Source organism: Engraulis encrasicolus, chromosome 17 (genome assembly GCF_034702125.1).
Source record: "Engraulis encrasicolus isolate BLACKSEA-1 chromosome 17, IST_EnEncr_1.0, whole genome shotgun sequence".
NCBI classification, from domain to species: domain Eukaryota; kingdom Metazoa; phylum Chordata; class Actinopteri; order Clupeiformes; family Engraulidae; genus Engraulis; species Engraulis encrasicolus.
Window position 1 is genome coordinate 53,907,182 of NC_085873.1, and position 18,483 is coordinate 53,925,664.

The 18,483-nt window shown below is 44.6% G+C and overlaps 1 protein-coding gene across 1 annotated transcript in view; it reads right to left on the minus strand.

The window, feature by feature from the left end:
* The window catches only part of LOC134467115 (dedicator of cytokinesis protein 1-like), a 551,248-nt gene that overhangs the window by 263,228 nt on the left and 269,537 nt on the right, over positions 1-18,483 (minus strand). The gene's annotated exons all lie outside the window — the stretch shown is intronic.

Here is an 18,483-nt window from a genome sequence, read left to right on the forward strand (position 1 = left end):
TGTTTTTGAGAGAGAACTACAAGGCTATATCAGTCATGAACATAGGGACAACAGCAACACCAAGACATAAGATCCCAGTCATGAACATAGGGACAACAGCAACACCAAGACATAAGGTCAGTCATGAACATAGGGACAACAGCAACACTAAGACATAAGATCCCAGTCATGAACATAGGGACAACAGCAACACCAAGACATAAGATCCCTTGAAATGAATACGATTTACCGTAACACTGAAAACTAACATTACCTCAGAATTTAAAAAAAATGTATGAATTTTAGCAAACCCAAATTCACAAGATTTACTCTTTTTAAATGGTCTGTCAGCACTGCAACATGGGGTCAATGCAGTGCACCTTCCATTGCACATGTACTGTACTGTGTGTCCCGATGTCATGACATACACAGCACTAGAAGCACACACTTGATGTCCAAAGTTGAAAGTTGAAAGTACTTTATTTGCCATTTGTGCATAAACTAGTAGTCCAAGCACATAGGAGCGCTTGTGCAGGCCCTCTGAGTCAATAGATAAATAGAATTAAATAGAAAAAAAAATAGGAAAAAGACAAAATACATTAAAAAGTGATGAAAATCAAAAACCAGAGACATCAAAAGAATAAAAAAGTGGATCAAGTGTTCTTTTTTGCCATCAGCCTCACTGTTGCTGGGAAGAAACTGTTAAAAAACCTTGCTTTTTTGGTAGGAATGCTGTCCACTCTACTGTGTCTCAGTTTGTATGTGCAGTTCAGTACTGTATGTCCCGATGTCATGACAGGCACAGCACCAGTAGGAACACAATGGGCCAGATTGTGAAACATCTCAACAGCTGAGCTGAGCTGAGCGAAATTTCTTTGAAATGAAAAGGCCATGGTGAGGTCTGACCCAGATTTGAGTGACAATTACTAGAAACACAATCCCTTAAACCCCTTGCTGCACTTACTCGCGCATTAATGCAATCTGCAGCATGCCGAGACCAGGGTGTCATCAGTACCATCATCATCACCACCATCATCCTCATCACCATCATCCTCATCATCACCACCACCACATTAATGCAATCTGCAGCATGCCGAGACCTGCAGGGTGTCATCATTACCATCATCATCATCATCACCACCATCATCACCCACCATCATCAGTACCATCATCATCACCATCATCATCCTCATTACCATCACCAACACATTAAAGCATCTACATGGCCAGATCTGGGTGCCATCATCATCACCATCACCATGACCACCGCCATCACTATCATCATTACCATCATTACCACCATGACCACCATCACCACGCTGCACTTTGTTACTGCTCTTGTGCTCATAAGCAGCCTTCCCACCACATCTCATGGACACACACACACACGAACGCACACATTACCTCTTTCGCTCATAAAGTAAAAAAACAAAGAATGAGAATGGTGCATTTTGTACATGTCTTCTCTCGACTAAAGACAGTAACGTCCTCTGTGTGTAATTATTGTTAGAAATGGAACAGAGCAGACGAGAGTAAATAAATAAATTAAGGGCAGGCTGGGACAGAGAAGTAAAGCCGGATTACAGAGAGCAACCCCCCCAGCAGCAGCAGAACACAGACTAGAGAGATGAGACAGGGAGAGAGAGAGGGGAGGAGGGAGAGAGAGGGGGGGGGGGGGGGAGCGAGAGAGAGAGAGAGAGAGAGAAAGGGAGACAGAGAGAGAGAGAGAGAAAGAGAGAGAGAGAAAGAAAGAAAGAAAGAAAGAAAGAAAGAAAGAGAGAAAGAAAGAAAGAAAGAAAGAAAGAAAGAAAGAAAGAGAGAGAGAGAGAGAGAGAGAGAGAGAGAGAGAGAGAGAGAGAGAGAGAGAGAGAGAGAGAGAGAGAGAGAGAAAGAAAGAAAGAAAGAAAGAAAGAAAGAAAGAAAGAAAGAAAGAAAGAAAGAAAGAAAGAAAGAAAGAAAGAAAGAAAGAAAGAAAGAAAGAGAGAGAGAGAGAGAGAGAGAGAGAGAGAGAGAGAGAGAGAGAGAGCATGATTTAAGTGAGTGACTTTCATGTATTTAAGGCTTTCACTATTCGAGGATACCCCCTCACAGTAGAGCCAGGCAGCAGCAGCCTCTCCACAATGAGACCTTGGGATTCCCTGCGGATCTCTCCCTCTCTCTCTTTCCCTCCCTCCCTCTCTCTCTTTCCCTCTCTCCACAATGAGACCTTGGGATTCCCTGCTGATCTCTCCCTCTCCCTCTCTTTCCCTCCCTCCCTCTCTTTCCCTCTATCCCCTCTCTTTTTCTTCCTCCCTCCCTCCCTCTCCTCAATGAGACCTTGGGATTCCCTGCGGATCTCTACCTCTCTCTTTCCCTCCCTCCTTCTCTTTCCCTCCCTCTCTCTCTCCTTCCCTCCCTCCCTCCTTCTCCTCAATGAGACCTTGGGATTTCCTACTGCTCTCTCCCGCTCTCTTTCCATCTCTATCCCCCTCTCCTTCCCTCTTTCTTTCTCTCTCCCATTCCCTCTTTCTCTCTCCTACTATCCACAAACTGAGTCCTTGGGGTTTCCTGCTGCTATCTGAGTGCAAGGACAGCGTTAGCCACCGTGGCGGCTAGCAGGACTCAGTCCATTAGCTCCAGCTCTCGCTACAGCTCCACTTCACATGCAGTCCCACACTACTCACAGGCCTGGGGTGCTTAGCAGTGCAGTTCAGTCCTACACTACTCACATCCTCACAAGACTACATAGCAGTGCAGTCCAACACTACTCACATCCTTACAAGACTACATAGCAGTGCAGTCCAACACTACTCACAGGCCTTACAAGACTACATAGCAGTGCAGTCCTACGCCTGGGGTGCTTAGCAGTGCAGTGCTACACTACTCACATGCTCGCAAGCCTGAGGTACTCAGCAGTGCAGTGGACCCCATTTCTCGAAAGCATCGTTGCTAACCAGTTAGTAACTCAGTTAGTAACGATGTTGTCGAGAAACGGACACCTGCTTAGCAGAGCAGTCCGACACTACTCACATCCTCACAGGCCTGGGGTGCTCAGCAGTGCAGTACATTGCAACACTACTCACATGCTCACAAGCCTGTTACCGGTGCAGTCCTAATTTACATGCTCACAAGGATGCTTAGCAGCGCGGCCCTACTACTCACATCCTCACAAGCCTGAAGTGCATTTCTCGTAAGCATAGTCGCTAGTCAGTGAGCCACTTTGGGAGCTGGCAATGGGGAATTACATTGCAAATAACGAACAAACTAACTAACTATTTATATAATATTTCAACACAGAAAGCCAAATCAACCTGTCACTAGCTTCAGAAAGAATAAAATTAAGTTTTTGAGCGACCGTCTCACTCTCCTGATCTCAACATCATTGAGCCATTCAGGGGAAACCTCAAATGTGAGGTTCCAGCAAGACACCCAAAAATATTATAGGAAACAACCATTCTGCCAGGAAGAATGTGCTGTTTTGTCATCTGAGAACATTAAGAGCCTTATCCACAACTACCACAAACAATTTAGAGTGGTCCCTGATGTTAAACAGGGCCATATTCAGCATTAGAAACTAGGGTATGTAAACTTTTGAACAGGGTCATTTGGGTAGTTTGGGTTGTGATCATGCTTTTGAAAGAGTAAACACAGAATATTGCTAATAAATATCTTAAGCTAGTTACTAGCAATGAGTGAAAAAAAGGTTTTGTGTAATCCTTCATATTTTGTGAGAAATCGCGAAGAAAGCGTTTATTCTGCTGGGGTATGTAAACATATGAGCACAACTGTAGCAGCTATGGTTTTGAGAAATGAACCCCTGCTTATCAATGCAGTCCTTCTATTCACATCCTCACAAGCCTGCTCAGCAATGCAGTCCAAACTCAGATGCTCACAATGATGCATCTCTAGCCCATATGTCCACAAGCGGTGTTGTGAAGTAACAATGTCCTAATCACATGCTCTAGAGAGGATGCCTACTCAGCATTATCTCCCCCAAGCCCACCCCGAGCCCAAGAGCACATTTTCTTCGATTCTCCAGTCATCACTGACACTTCCACTGCCTCTGCAAAACTCACAATCTGGGAGATGAGAGATGACTACTTCACTTCTCAGTGCTATCATTACGGCCTGAAAAGCCTGAAAAGCTGTCCTGTGTACTGTAGCACGCTGACTGCAGCACTAATGACCATTTGCCTAATGGCCGACTGCTGCATAAGCTGATCTCAGAGGGGGGAGCAAAAGAAAGGACATATTGGCTATACACTGGAATATATATATATATATTTTGTGAGAAAAGAGCTTGTCACACCAAGTGCACTCGGGTATACTGTATGTTCCAGTGTATAGCCAATATGTCCTTTCACACAAAGTGCACTCTCTCTATATATATATAGAGAGAGTGCACTTTGTGTGAAAGGACATATTGGCTATACACTGGAACATACAGTATACCCGAGTGCACTTGGTGTGACAAGCTCTTTTCTCACAAAAGTGTGTACAAAAGTTAACTGTATTGTACAAGTGGATGTGGCTCAAAAGTAAATTTCTGTCCAATGACAAAGACGACAGCAGACAAACAAATATACATGTATAACTTTTATTTACAGAGGTCATGTGTACGGCCACATAATGACCAGCTTAAAAACCTGGAATGTCCTGCACTTAATGTGGGTTTATGTATATCTGAATGTTAAAAAGCGTGTGAGAGAGAGGGGCAGGGATGTGTGGACACAAGATGCATTGACATGCAGCTCTAAACCAGCTGAAGAAACAGAACAAAGTGAAAGACAAATGTGTGCTTAAAATGAAATAGCAGCCCAACAAATCCAGCAGGCGCCAGCGGAGGGACTGCCATTGCTCATGTTGTGTCTGGAAGGCAATTGAACTGTCAGAACCATACAAATACAAATGTCTATTGTCAGCCAGAACCCACTGGGACAAAAGCGCAACCACACGTCACTTAGAAGGACACAGCTTAACGGCTACAAAGTGTTCCACTTGTCCCGGGTCAAAGTCAGCCACTACAGCTGTACTGTGGGTGCAGGGCTGGACTGGGGGAGAAATAGGGCCCGGGCACGTTTGGCTTAATGGGCCCCTCATGGGGGAGAAATAGGGCCCGGGCACTTATGGCTGAAAGGGGCCCCTCATAATTAAAGGTGCAGACATGACTCACCGGTGGGCCCCGCACCCTCATGGACCCCTATTTTCAGAAACATAATTAAAAAAAAAAAAAAATGTTTTTGTACATTTCTGAAAAAAACAAGTGTGCAAGGCCCACCAGGAAATGCCCACTTTGCCAGATGGCCAGTCCAGCCCTGTGTGGTGTGTGCCGTGTACAGTGTGTTTAAATTCTCACATCATATCTTGAAAACATCCTTTTCATTTTCCTTCTGTTCCCCCAGGAGACGGCAGGTTGACAAACAGGGCTCACTGATTAAATGCCTTTCACTCACACCGCTCCACAGTGCAAGGTGCTGGCACAGGATATAGTCGACAGGCAGCCTCTTGACTGTGGTGTTCCCGAGAAGGGGATCGAATGCCCCCTTAATGCAGTACTGTACTCTGTACTACTGCAACCTGCCTCTGGAAGGGGATTGAAGGCCCCCTTAATGCAGTATTGTACTCAGCCTCTGGAAGGGGGATTGAAGGCCCCCTTAATGCAGTATTGTAGCCAGCCTCTGGAGAGGGATTGAAGGAATTGTAGGACCCCTTAATGCAGTACTGTACTCAGACTCTGGAAGGGGATTGGAGGCCCCCTTAATGTAGTACTGTAGTCAGCCTCTAGAAGGGGATCGAATGCCCCCTTAATGTAGTATTGTAGTCAGCCTCTAGAAGGGGATCGAATGCCCCCTTAATGCAGTACTGTACTCTGTACTACTGTAACCAGCATCAGGAACATGTGGCCTGGGTGAATATCACCAGCCAAGGGGAACATTAAAAAACACACACACCACCCGGCCTTTCCAAGGGGAACATTTAAAACACACACTACCACACCACCCGGCCTTTCCAAGGGGAACATTAAAAACACACACACACCACCCGGCCTTTCCAAGGGGAACATTAAAAACACACACACACCACCCGGCCTTTCCAAGGGGGAAAATTAAAAACACACACTACCACACCACCCGGCCTTTCCAAGGGGAACATTTAAAACACACACTACCACACCACCCGGCCTTTCCAAGGGGGAAAATTAAAAACACACACACACCACCCGGCCTTTCCAAGGGGAACATTAAAAAACACACACACCACCCGGCCTTTCCAAGGGGAACATTTAAAAACACACACTACCACACCACCCGGCCTTTCCAAGGGGAACATTAAAAACACACACACACCACCCGGCCTTTCCAAGGGGGAAAATTAAAAAACACACACACCACCCGGCCTTTCCAAGGGGAACATTTAAAACACACACTACCACACCACCCGGCCTTTCCAAGGGGAACATTAAAAACACACAGCACCCGGCCTTTCCAAGGGGGAAAATTAAAAACACACACTACCACACCACCCGGCCTTTCCAAGGGGGAAAATTAAAAACACACACTACCACACCACCCGGCCCCCGCATCTGCTGCTTCCTCTTCAGTTTTACATCGCTGAGGAGGGCATAATAAAAATGAAGCAATATTTTAAAAGACTCTTGTATTGGTAACAGGGGCTGACAAGAGTTCCGGAAGAGTTCCCTGGGGGTCTAGGAAAGTCTTGTGATGCCAGTTCCAGTACAGTTCTGTAGCCAGGGTTAAGCAGAGCATGCCCACAGCAGACAGACACACCTGCTATTATGCATAGCCAACCCCATTTAATGGCTTACCTGCTATTATTATATGGTGTGACGTCATCGGTCGAATGCTCCATTCATTTCAACGGGGCTCCCCAACGTTAGCACGTCTGTTATTTTTCGATAACGGACGGGTTGGTCTATAACAGACCGCTGTCAATGGCAACAAGACTTTTCACTGCTAAAGCGACTTTTCAACAAGACTCTAATCAGCTGCTGTGATAGACAACACCTGTTGTCCTGACTACCTAGCTGTTGCCTAGCGGTGTTCCACAACGGCACTGTTTTGTTTTGCGCAGCAACAATCTTTTGACATTAAAAACTATAATAGACTTAACATTAAATAGGCCTAAAGAAATGTCCCCGCCATGTGTGAATCATTTAAGTATATCCATATAATAAGCGGGTTAACTTTCGGCGAGTCGGTCGCTTTGTGGAATAGCAGCACTTCAGAGAGAACAAGACCCCTCCGCTCCGCGTCGGGGTCTAAAGATTCTCTCTGTCGTGCTGCTATTCCACGGTAGCGACCTTCTCGCCGAACGTTAACCCTTACTTATACATCCCCAACCCCATATAATGGCCTGTCTGACACCATTACGCAACTGATGCCGGTTATGCAACAATGTCCCAAATAGATTGGTTTATTGACAACACATCAGCTTTCTCCTTTACAGAAGCACTGTTCTTCCTGTGATCAACCCAAACCACAAATACCAAGGCCCAATAAAATAACATGGCACAAAAAAAACTAAAAACGCTAGGGTTCCACTGAAGTCGCCCAGCAGAACGGCACCAGGTTGAAGTGAAATAGCCTTGAGTGGCTATAGGACCAGTGCGAGCAGTATTGCAGTGGAATTGGCAAACACACAGCCAGAGCGAGCAGTATTGCAGTGGAATTGGCAAACACACAGCCAGAGCGAGCAGTATTGCAGTGGAATTGGCAAACACACAGCCAGAGCGAGCAGTATTGCAGTGGAATTGGCAAACACACAGCCAGAGCGAGCAGTATTGCAGTGGAATTGGCAAACACACAGCCAGAGCGAGCAGTATTGCAGTGGAATTGGCAAACACACAGCCAGAGAGATCAGTATTGCAGTGGAATTGGCAAACACACAGCCAGAGAGATCAGTATTGCAGTGGAATTGGCAGCTATGGAATCAAACAGTAGAGAACATAGTGCTGTGGCATCACACAGTAGGCCGCTCTCGGCACTGATCTGTGGCTCTCTGTCAATCCCCCTCTCACTCTCTCTATCTGTCACTCCCTTCCTACTCCCCCCTCTCTCAGTCACTCCGTCCCTGCCCCCACCCCCAGTGCCAAATGCAGCTATCAAACACTGCAGCAATGCAGCCCTTTAAAGCCAATCACACAGCCGGCCCCATACGGGGGAACAAACGCACAGCTGGCCGCATGCAAGGGAACAAACGCACAGCCAGACTCCTTGCAAGGGAACAAACGCATAGCCGGCCCCTTGCAGGGAAACAAACACGCTCCGGCACAGAAGCAGGGCTACTGTGAGGGCTAGGCAGCGTCTCCAACAAGCTGGGCTGCCAGGCCTGGCCAGTAAACAGACTCTTGCAATCTCTCTCATTCTCTCTCACTCCCTCCCTGTCCTGCTCTCTCATTCTCTCTCGCTCCCTCCCTGTCCTGCTCTCTCCTGCTCTCTCTCACTCTCCACTCACACACAGGAGCACTGGCAGAATCTCTTCTCCTGGTTGTGTGTGTGTGTGTGTGTGTGTGTGTGCGTGCGTGCGTGCGTATGGAATGATCATTACTAAAATATGAAATTCATTCCTATGCTCAAAGAAAATTCAGGCTATGAATTTTATGCTTTTAATATTGGTGGCTGACGGCAATTGGAAGAAGTCTGAGCAGACGATAAAAAGACAAGGAATAATAGCCACCACCCAGTGAGGGAAGTCAATTGTGACTGGCGCTACGGTAGGCTTAATAAATAATGTAAAAAAATACAATTAAATAAACATATCTGAAATGGGGATGTACTCGAACAGATTCTGATAGACTGTTTCGTAAAAGATCCCATTTTTTTCCCCCTCTGCGGCCATTTTATTTTCAAAACCTTACTCGAGAAATTAATTTGAATCTTGTGTGTGCTAACAGGCTGTTTTTGCTTGCATAATCACAACGCCGCACACGCTGTTTGTGGCAAAGAATATCGAGCTACAACAAGTGAATTATGCATGCAGAATCCTGAGGATTTGTGTTGTGCACACAATCATTCACACGTACGCTGCTAAACAGATACTCAGAGCTGTCAAAACATGAACTTCAAAATGCATAAATACAAGAATAGGATTAAGAACTTGGTGTGCGTGCTTATGTTAAGTGAGACAAATTGATCGCCCATGTCTTTGCGTTATTTGAACAACAGCGCTGTGAGTAAATGTGTGTGTGTGTGGATGCAACGCTCTGCAGGCCTTCCTGGAAGTGCAGATCAATACCACAGATCAGGGTTTCCCAAACTGGGGGGGGGGGGGGGGGGGGCACCTGTGGGGGTGCGTGGCCCGCCATAACGGGGTGCGTGAGCTGAACAGAGCGATGGTGGATATGTGAGTTTTTATCCAGCATTGAGGAACATTAAGTCGTTTTTAATTGTATGGTGAATTGTATGCTGGAAGGGTTCATCTGAAGTGTAGTTTAACTCCTAGACTATTGGAAAAGAGGATTCCCCAAAAACACTGTGCATAATGCGCAGTGAATGTGTAGTGAATCTATGCTTGCGTTGCCATCAGCACACCAAAATATTCGCAATGGGGGTGCACCAACCACATTGAAATGTACAAGGGGGTACGTAGGAGGGTCATTCCATGTCAATTCACATGATTCCCTAGAATCTCCCCAGGTGACCCTCTCCGATTTACCCGATATCTCACATACAGGTACCTTTTGATGTCAATTGAAAGAATACCAAGTATTAGCACCCTACGTCCAACGGTTGCGGAGATGAAGCCCTCCAAAGTTGGGGTGCCATGCCCACTTTTCAAGCCTGTGAATTGCATACAAAATTTACAAGCAGATTTTGACACCTCTGGTTTTAGTTTGAAGGAAGATACAGGCCTAAAAATCACCATGGCCCCTCAATATGACCCTGGCTACCAGATGATGTACTTACAAATGGCATGCCTCGATTATTTTTGGCTATATTAAGCCTTAAAAACTGAATTTGTGAAACTCGTGTTGAAGAGTCTTGCCATTTTGGGGTTCCAGATCTTGGAAACTATGTATGCTTTGGGAGTTATAATTGATTTTCCATCATATTTGGGAACTGTACAGTGTATTCCAAAAAAATGTAGGGCGCTCAGACTTTAAAGGATAAAATAGGAGGGACTCAAAAACAGCTTTGGGACAAAATGACCTTACGGTACCCTCTACGTTAGGCCTCAAATTAACCATGTGGGCACTTGATGACCGGAACGCCCTTTTAACCCCATGTACAGTAGCACTGTATCAAACATTCAAGCTTGGAAAAACTTTGTTTTTCAAAGTTCTTCATATTAATCTTGGCCTTCAAAGTATATGTTTTTCTCTATAGCTTATCACAGTGTCGGTTTTGTCTGCTGCCATCTGCTGGTCTAAAAAATTAACAACAGTGTAATGTAAGAAAACAAAAGGGGCTCGAAAATCTTGCCCATAATTTACCAATAAAACACTGTAATTATTATATAGTATAGTGCGATATACTAATTATGATTTTAACAAGCATGATGAATATTTATAGTTTAAATAATTTCCCAAGTGTGACTGCTTAATGCTCAATCATGATATCAGTCTCAAGATGGACTCACCCTGCACTACATTTTTACCAGACATGGGGGTGGGGGTGTCCTGGTAGAAATGTAATCATGATTGAGCATTCTGCATAATGCTCGTTAAAATCCTAATTAAAATATAGCAATACACTGTAGAATTAAAGTGATTTATTGGTAGCCTAGCGAACTTAACCCTTAGGGCTGTCTAGATTTCTAAGCTACTTTATTGGTAAATTACAGTATGGGCAAGATTTTCGAGCCCCTTTTGTTTTCTGACATTACACTGTTGTTGCGTTTTTTGACCAGCAGATGGCAGCAGACAAAACAGACACTGTGATAACACATAGACAAAAACATATACTTTGAAGGCCAAAATTAATATGAAGAACTTTGAAAAACAAAGTTTTTCCAAGCTTGAATGTTTGATAAAGTGGTACTGTACATGGGGTTAAAAGGGCGTTCCAGTCATCAAGTGCCCACATGGTCAATTTGAGGCCTGAAGTAGAGGGTACCGTAAGGTAATTTTGTCTCAAAGCTGTTTTTGAGTCCCTCCTATTCCATCATTAAAAGTCTGAGTGCCCTACTTTTTTTAGAATACACTGTACAGTTCCCAAATATGATGGAAAATCAATTATAACTCCCAAAGCATACATTGTTTCCAAGATCTGGAACCCCAAAATGGCAAGACTCTTCATCACGCTTTTCACAAATTCAGTTTGTAAGGCTTAATATAGCCAAAAATAATCAAGGCATGCTATTTGTAAGTACATCATCTGGTAGACAGGGTCATATTGAGGGGCCATGGTGATTTTTAGGCCTGTATCTTCCTTCAAACTAAAATCAGAGGTGTCAAAATCTGCTTGTAAATTTTGTATGCAATTCACAGGCTTGAAAGGTGGGCATGGCACCCCAACTTTGGAGGGCTTCATCTCATTCATTAGACGTAGGGTGCTAATACTTGGCATTCTTTTAATTGACATCAAAAGGTACCTGTATGTGAGATATCGGGTACATCTGAGAGGGTCATGTGGGGAAGGCGTGTGAATTGACATGGAATGAGCCAGGGGGGAAAGTTTGAGAACTGCTGCCCCAGATTAATCATTCCTGCAGCAGTGTAGTGCAGCCTCACTACTCTTTAAGAGAGTCTGTCTGTCTGTCTGTCTGTCTGCCTGTCTGTCTGTCTGTCTGTCTGTCTGTCTGTCTGCCTGCCTGTCTGTCTGTCTGTCTGTCTGTCTGTCTGTCTGTCTGTCTGTCTGTCTGTCTGTCTGCTTGTGAGCACCAGTGTATGTGCAATGTGTAAAAGTGTGTGTGTGTGTGTGTGTGTGTGTGTGTGTGTGTGTGTGTGTGTGTGTGTGTGTGTGTGTGTGTGTGTGTGTGTGTGTGTGTGTGTGTGTGTGTTTGCTTAATATTTTAGGCCAGAGTGAATGCCATATCTCATGGACGGCGTGTCTGTCTGTTCACAGCATTCATGAAAATGGACAAATGCATCTTGGCAAGTGAACGGTATCTTGGCCGCCAATCCCATCATGCCTCTGCACTCCCATCATGCATCTGCCCTCGCCCCCTCTTGGCCACCTACGCCATATAGTGGAGGGAACAGCTGTTGTGAAATGGGGAGGCTGTTTCCAATCAGGGCAGCTGATGTCTGCTCAGCAGGACATCTAATACGGCTACTAATGGGGCATTCACGCCGACTGAGAACCATGCCGGCGCCTGTTCCTGCACCTAATCACGAACCGGCCGGTGTGTTCACGGCACACTTCTTAGTGTTTGCAGACTGGAAAGTTAGTTTGCAGTGCGAAGCGAAAAAATACTCTATTTTTCTCTGTGAACCGTGACGACAACGTGGCCGTCAGCAGGTTCATCCGGGTAACACAGTCACGTGCGGAAAAAGTTCAGAGCCCGGTATGAAGGCGGGTGGTTCGCAGGAAAGCACTTTAGTGCCGAACGTAACTTGTGCGGGCAACGGCACCGACTCCATTCTGGTCAGCCTGAATGCAATATCAGTGTGAGGGGTCTGTCCAGAAATGGGGAGGTTGTTTGCAACAGATTTCAGCTCAGTGTGAACTAATGCTGCTACTGAGGGTGAGGGCTCTGTCCACACTGAGGTGTGAACTAATACGCCTAACGAGTGTAAGGGGTCTGTCCAGACTAGAGATGCACCGGATCCGGTTCCGATTCCTGCAGGATAATAGGGTTTTTCACAGGATCCGGCTCCGGCAGGATCTTAAGAAGTGGATCCGGTATCCGGCATGTTACCTAAAAATCAGGGTCTGGTGCATCTCTAGCCTAGGCTTTTCAGTCAGTCTTTCACAACCCCAATCGCTGCATGGAGTGAAAGCCCTTTGGAAGCGGTCGTTGAAGGCAGTGAGGCAATAAGGCAATGAGTCTAAAAAATAGTTTGAGCCAACGTAATAAAAAGGGCCCACGTGTGTGAGTTGACTATGTGTTTCAACCCTTTCGTAGGATCCGGTATCTGGTTCCGGATCCGGCAGGATCTTAAGCAGTGGATCCAGTATCCGGCAGGATCCTAAAAATCAGGATCCGGTGCATCTCTAGTCCAGACACACGCTTAGGTGTGAATTAGCTACCGACTGTGAGGGGTCTGTCCACGCTTAGGTGTGAATTAGCTACCGACTGTGAGGGGTCTGTCCACGCTTAGCTGTGAGCGTGAACGCCTTCATGACACCAGAGTGTTGTGGCTTTTTCAAGAGGCACGCTTAGGTGTGAACATGAACACCTTTATTGTACAACAGAGAGTTTGAGCAGCGTTTTCAAGCCTTGTAATGTGATGCTTATGAATATGAAGTAAATGCAAATTCACATCTAATGAGGTATATCAATAATCCCATACAAAGAAGATATAGGCTTATTTGTGTCTTGCGAGACAGAAAATGTTGATATAAATATGTACTGTCATACCATGGCCTATTAATGTGTCACTCTCATTGTCAAGATATGCAAATTTACACAATTAATCAAATGGATTGCACTGCCTTCAAACTTAATTACCTAACTCGGATAATTTCCATAATGTTTCAGGTAGGAAGAAAAAAAACGTCACTTTTCAATATTACTCCTAAAACCTTCAGTTCAGATGTGCATTGGGTGGACAGCAGTGATTCATGTTTAAAATGAATGTGTTTCTCCACAGGCATGACACTATATTTAATAACAGGTGAATGAATATCTTACATAACTGAAGCCAGTAGGAAAGGTCACTGCTGCGTGAAGTTCAAAGTTATGGCTGCATCTAGACAGCCATAGAGAGGCATTTAATCATTTGAAGATAGCAGAAGCATTTCAGCTGTTTTAATATAAAAAGAGATTGTCAAGAGATCTGATCTATTTAGAGTCAAGAAACCTATTTGCATTCTGTCTGTTCGTTAAGCTTTTTATTTAAAAAAAATAAAAGTCATATTGTATCCCGTAAGGGTAAAGCCATTCCAGGATTGTCAAAAACATCAGGAGAACAGCTCTAGACAGAGTGGAATGATCATAAAAAACAGGAGGAGTTGTGGTGCTCAAAAGGCATTTATTCCGCCCATCATAAAATATCTTAAGAGGACGTCTGACCCTGCAGACAAGAGGCTTAGGAGAGCACGTCAAGATGAAGTTGCTGAATCATACCAGTCACCCTCCGTCTCACTCACATACCCTCCATCATCTGTCTCTCTCGCTTTCTCAGTGTGTGCATGTGTGCACGCCTGTACGTGTGTGTACTGTTTATATGTGTGTGTACATATTTATGTGTGTATATTTATGAGTGTGTACTTATGAGTGTGTGTGTGCGTGTGTGCATATGTGTGTGCGTGTGCGTGTGTGTGTGTTTGTACGGGCGTACGTACAGAGACAGCGGCAGAAGCGGTGCCCAGAGAAACGGAGTGGTGTGTAGCAGGCAGTGCCCAGATGAACAGAGTGACAAATGAGAATTGCCAGCGGTGCAGATAGGAATTTCAAATTTCAAATTTCTTTATTGGAGGATAGCCTCTTGAGATAAAAATCTCGTTTTCGAGAGGGTCCTCAGAGAAACATACATAACACACACATTACAAATATTCACACACACTGCAGCTCTTCCCCACCACACACACCCCATCTCTTACCAAAATAAATTAAAGTTAATACCATGGCTAAAAAAAGTTCTTCATAATACAGGAGGAGAAAACCAAAGAAAACACAAAATAAATATGACCATAATGTTCATACATGTGTATAGAACCAGAATTTAAGAAAACTGAGACATAGACAACGGGAGAAAAAATAACTCTATGGAGAATCTAAAACATATATCATTTTTCACAGATCATACTTAACTGAAACATCTACATTGGTCAGATGATTGAATGTAGTTCTGAAGGGATACTTTAAAAGAAGGGAAAGATGTAATGGACCTTAAAGAGGAGGGTAAGCTGTTCCAATCAGAAGGGGCTTTAAACTGAAATGCACGTCGTCCAATCTCTTTGGAAATTCTTGGAACAGAAAAGAAAACATGATCATGGTGTCTTAAGGCATATGATGAGCTATAAGAGATTAAGTACTGTCTTAAATAAAGAGGATAATTGAGAAATTTGCATTTATAAATGAACTGAAACCAGTGAAACCGTCGTCTGGCCGATGGAGATAGAATATTCATACTCTGATACATATCGCAGTGATGGGTCAAGAATGGGCACCTCAAGACAAATCTGCATATGCTATTATATACAACAGTAAGCGATTTAAGATTGGATTGAGTTGTGTTCATGTACACAGTGTCCGCATAGTCAATGATAGGAAATAAAAGTTGGGTAACAATTTTTAATCGTGTATCTTGAGTGAAGCAATTAATTGAGCGATAAAGCTGTCTTAAATTAAAGTTGATCTTTTTAACAATTGAGTCAATGTGAGGCCTAAAAGAAAGATGTGAGTCCAACCATAGACCCAGATATTTGAATTCATCTACACTTTCCATAACTGTACCATCTAGGAATTTAACCATTAAACTATTTGCTTGAGTGTGTTGACCNGAATTAATGGAAAAGATAGGAGTTCAGTCACAGCTCCCCATCACAGTGGGGCGAGGAGTGGTGTGTGTGTGTGTGTGTGTGTGTGTGTGTGTGTGTGTGTGTGTGTGTGTGTGTGTGTGTGTGTCTGTGTGTGGGGCGCGGAGGCCAATGTAAAGAGAGAAGGCGAGAGATTAAAAGATGCAATTAACTGGCAATGACAAACAAGCCAACAGGATAGGAAAACACTTCTGAAATGACCCCATCCATCCATTTCACCACACACACACACAAAGATTACCAACTACAGACAACACACCATGATTCAAATGGTGAACGCCGGACCGTGGAGAACATAGGAATCTAGGGCAGGGTTGTTCACCCGACATGTTAGAGGAGTTATGGTGCTACTTAGAGCGGAAAGCGAAGACGCGGCTTTAAAAATCCGGACAGTGGTTAAGAGAGCTAATTGCCGGCAGCATCGCAGGAGAGATGATGTTTACTTTGGAAAGCCAAATGTGCTCCATCAAACAACAAGGCAAACGCCTTGTAGCGCCCCACCAGCTGCAGAACGCAATACAGTTTATTGAAGATCACTCGAGCCACGATTGTACTACATCACCCCTGAAGCTGCAAAATACGCACACAAACTCACACACACACACACACACACACACACACGCACACGCACACGCACAAGCACACACACACGCCCGCACACACCCGCACACACGCGCGCAAACATACACACTGTGTACTACATCGATCCTGAAGATGTTTCTGCCATAAAGAGGATTACTTGCATAGACACTTGGTAAAGAATGCAGTTTATTGAAGATCAGTACTGTGAAGCGAGTAAAGAATGCAGTTTATTGAAGATCAGTACTGTGAAGCGAGAGACATTCAGGAGCCAGGGGTGAGTTTCTCAAAAGAGAAGTTGTTAGCCTGTCAGCTAGTAGTTGTCAATGGGAAAATGTATTGAAAACAAAAAAGTAGCTAATGTAGTAAGCAACTTTGGTTTTGAGAAATTCACCCCAGGATTGTACTACAGTACATCACTCCTGAAGCTGCTAAATACACGCACGCACGCACGCACGCACGCACGCACGCACGCACGCACACTGTGCACTACATCACTCCTGAAGCTGCTAAATACACGCACGCACGCACACACACACGCCATGCGCACGCACACATGCACGCACGCACGCACACACGCACGCCATGCGCACGCACACATGCACGCACGCACGCACGCACACTGTGCACTACATCAATCCTGAAGCTGCTAAATACACGCGCGCACGCACGCACACGCACGCACACGCACACTGTGCACTACATCAATCCTGAAGCTGGTTCTGCCATAATGAGGATTACTACCATGGACACTTAGTAAAACACAAGAGCTGCTCTATGACAAATTAAGGTAAACAAAAAGAAGCTAAATTGAATATTTAAAAAACAATCGTCTGAGACCAACTCTTCCCTCCATCGGAGCAAAGCTAAGTTGAGGGCTGTTAAATGTCAACACATTCTTGGGGCAGGAAAATATGACTGATTACGGATGGCATGGAAAAAAGAAAAGAATGCACAAAAAACTGCATTTAAGGGGCACAAAACACTGTAAGTACACTGTGGCATCAACCTTGGTACAACTTGGTTGCATTGAGATGAAGGACTTAAAAGTCCAAAACGTTGTGCCATTAAACTTTGTATGGGAGCACCAAACAGTGGGTGCATCCCAATATGTGTCCTTGCCTCCTCCACTTGCGCTTGTCTCCTCGTCCCACCTCCTGGCCCCTCCTCCGTGGAGAAAGCGATAGAGTTTCCCAGCTGTCAGCCTCGCCACAACAACTTTTGAGGGACTGTTTTTCATTCACCATCCCAATTGCAAATGAGAAAAAGACTTTACAATTGAGCTTTTGCAAGATATTGAAATATAATGCTGTTGTCAGTGATGTCATCATGACGAGAAGCAAGTGGAGGAGGCAAGTGGAGGAGGCAAGGTCACATATTGAGATGCACCCAGTGTTGCGGACTCATGTTTTCCTTTCAGTGATCTGTTGTTTTAGTCCAGCACCTGTGCTACTGATGTGCGCGCATTCTCAGACGTTTTGGATTAACCTGAGTTAACCTGAGCCACTCTCACCTCCTATTGGGTAATAGTCTCACCACTCTCATCTCCCATTGGGCGATAATCTCGCAGCTCATCTCTGATTGGGCGATAGTCTCACTGCTCCACTTCCTGTGAGATTAATGTTGATCTGAGCAGCTCTCCATGCGGTTGTGCATAGCAACGCACCACATGACTAAAAACATTGTGACGGCTAAGCCCCCCGCATTTGGGCTTGCAGCCCACCCACGGGGACCCCGGTTTGAGTCCGGCCGGGGTCATTTCCCAATCCTCCCCTGTCTCTCTGTCCCATTCGCTTCCTGTCACCATCTTCGACTGTCCTGTCAAATAAAGGCTTAAAAAAATATTTTAAAAAATAAATAAAAAAAACCATTGTGACGGTTTCAACTGTCCTGCAGGGACTACGGAGGCAGAGGGGGACAGGGTCCCGCCCAGATATCATTTTCAAAGCTTCTGTAATTGATATGGGCATCATCTCTCTCTATATTAAAGGACAACCAAGCTGAATTTTCTCACTATTTTGGACTCTCTTTTTAGTGCATTTGTCTCTCTGGTCTCTAGAACGCATAAAGGACTTTTAGGAAAAGCACAACAATTACCTCCTCTTAATGTATGTTCTCTACAAGTCTTTTGTTGTCCAGTCTTGCACTGTCTATGTCCATACTGTCTTATGTCCATGTATAAGTACTGTCTATGTCTATACTGTCTATGTCCTTACCTAGATTAGTCTATGTCTGCATGGGAAAGCAAGAAATGTAATTTCAAATTCTTTGTATGACCAGTGCATGTAAAGAAATTGACAATAAAACCTACTTGACTTGACTTGACTTTTTTCATTTC